Here is a 2,233-nt window from a genome sequence, read left to right as displayed (position 1 = left end):
GTACAATGTCAGAGAGATCCATACACTTACACACAAGTTATTGTCTGGAAACTAGAAAAAAGCTTGTTTTTGGCCATTTTTTGGCCCCTAATTCCTACATGTTTGGGGCAATTAACCCCAAACTCAATCACAGCCTTCCCTTTGTTATATGGAATCGTTTGGTACAATGTCAGAGAGATCCATACACTTACACACAAGTTGTTGTCTGGAAACTAGAAAATGCTTGTTTTTGGCCCTTTTTGGCCCCTAATTCCTGAACTGTTAGGACCATAACCTCCAAAATCAATCTTAACCTTCCTTTTGTGGTTATAAACCTTGTATTTAAATTTCATAGATTTCTATAAATATTTACTAAAGTTATTATCCGGAAACCAAATGTCTTCGGACGATGCTGACATGATACCAATATACAACCGCAAAATTTATGCGGTCGTATAAAAATAATGGATAAGGACCGATTTTCGAACTCATCCAAGACATTGCTGATATAAACCTATGATATAAGTTGCATAAAAATCGGGCAAAAATTGAACAAATCAAAGCTCTAATGGTGAAATTTTCCATATAACTAATGTTTCCAAGGGCATAAGTCTTTTAAAAATAATTGATTGTGACTGATTTTTGAACTCTTCCAAGACATTGCTAATACGAACCTATGATATTCATTTGTAAGTTTCATAAAAATCTGGCAAGAATTGAACAAATGAGAGCACAAACGATGCAATTTTCTATATAATAAATGTATCCAAGGGGCATAACTCTTTAAAAAATAATTGATCAGGACTGATTTTCGAACTCTTATAAGACATTCTGATATAAACCTATGATATAAGTTCCATAAAAAATCTGGCAAGAATTGTACACATGATAGCGCTAACAAGACCGGACGGAACAGACAGACACCCAGTATTTCTATGTCCCCTGCAATGCGTTGCATGGGGGACAATTAGATATCAATAATTTATCACAAGTAGTTCCTATGAAACTAAATTAAGCAGAAAACTTGACAATTGCTGACGCCACCGCCGCAGCTGTCGCCGGAAAAGCAATCCCTAGGTTGTACATGTGAAAGTGCTTACAATGCAATTTTCCATACAATTAATATGTTCAGTTAGAGAGGCATAACTTTAAAAATAAAATGCTTCGCTGAGCGCAGCCCGATTTGACCGCAGAGGTCGAACCCTGAACAGTTTGGGCAAATTTGGACACAATATTCAAGCTTGATACTGTCTGAATTTGGATTGTGATCAAATTTTTGACATAATATAGGTTTCTGACACAAAATAAATGTGGTCAAAGATCTTAAAAATCTATTGCGCAATACTGTGCTATTGAAGATTTCTTCTTGAAACTATTCAAAAATTCAAAACTCAATCCCAGCCTTTCCTTTGTAGTATGGAACATTGTAGTACAATTTCAGAGAGATCCATACACTTAAACACAAGTTATTGTCTGGAAACTAGAAAAATGCTTGTTTTTGGCCCCTAATTCCTACATGTTTCGGGCAATTTAACCCAAACTCAATCAAAGCCTTCCCTTTGTTATATGGAACCGTGTGGTACAATGTCAGAGGGATCCATACACTTACACACAAGTTATTGTCTGGAAACTAGAAAATGCTTGTTTTTGGCCCTTAATTCCTAAACTGTTGGCCCCATAACCCCTAAAATGAATCCCAACCTTCTACTTGTGGTATTAAACATTGTGGTACAATTTCAGAGCAATCGAAATACTTATACATATAGTTATTATCCTGAAACTAGAAAAATGCTTTTTTTGGGCCCCTTATTCCTAAACAGTTGGGACCATCATCCCCAAAATCAATCTCAACCTTTCTTTTGTGGTTATAAACCTTGTATTTAAATTTCATAGATTTCTAATAACATTTACTAAAGTTATTGTCCGGAAACCAATCAATCCCAATCTTCCTTTTGTGGTATTGAATCTTCTTAAAAAATTTCAAAGAGATCCATTCACTTAAACTAAAGTTATTGTCTGGAAACCAATGTGTCTTCGGACGACGACGCAGACGACAATGACATCATACCATTATACGATCCCAAAAATTTTTTTGCAGTCGTATATAAATAGTTGATTGGCACTGATTTCTGAATATGTCCAAGTTCTAGCTGATAAAAGTTTGACAAAATTCTGACAAGACTGTAAGAGTGCAGTCTGGTATTTCTTTGTTCCCTGCAACACATCACACATGACAAAAAAAGAAAGCAATGAA

This window comes from Mytilus californianus, unplaced genomic scaffold, assembly GCF_021869535.1.
Source record: "Mytilus californianus isolate M0D057914Y unplaced genomic scaffold, xbMytCali1.0.p SCAF_7, whole genome shotgun sequence".
NCBI classification, from domain to species: domain Eukaryota; kingdom Metazoa; phylum Mollusca; class Bivalvia; order Mytilida; family Mytilidae; genus Mytilus; species Mytilus californianus.
The sequence above is the reverse complement of the archived record's forward strand: the minus strand, read 5'-3'. Positions refer to the sequence as shown.